General features: G+C 37.8%; 1 protein-coding gene across 2 annotated transcripts in view; it reads left to right on the top strand.

Annotated features, from left to right (window-relative positions):
• Positions 1-341, top strand: part of LOC119592151 (abscisic acid and environmental stress-inducible protein-like) — an 8676-nt gene that overhangs the window by 5668 nt on the left and 2667 nt on the right. The window lies entirely within an intron of this gene.

The raw sequence follows: 341 nt of genomic DNA, 5'->3' as shown, positions 1-341 counted from the left end.
CATACACAAAATAATTCTTATCTAAATGATAAAACTGTTATATAGAACTAGCGTTGATAATTCATATCTCATTAACAGAAGTACCACTGATCCATTCAGTAAATGACAGGCTTGAGCATCCCATTCACAACTAAATAATCACAATCATTCATTCATTAACTGCCTTGAACATGTGACGACCACGTTTTTATCCCCCGCACATGGAACACGAGTGAAAGAGAATCCACATCTGTTTGTTGTTAGAAGCGATTTCTACTTATCCAACGGGCGGCAATTTGCAAATGAGAAAACCATGATCGCACACGGAATCGCAATGATCGAAGTGTAAACAAACGGCGTAA

Source organism: Penaeus monodon, chromosome 29 (genome assembly GCF_015228065.2).
Source record: "Penaeus monodon isolate SGIC_2016 chromosome 29, NSTDA_Pmon_1, whole genome shotgun sequence".
Classification (NCBI taxonomy): Eukaryota; Metazoa; Arthropoda; class Malacostraca; order Decapoda; family Penaeidae; genus Penaeus; species Penaeus monodon.
Note: the sequence above shows the minus strand (reverse complement) of the source record. Positions and strands in the feature narration are given on the sequence as shown.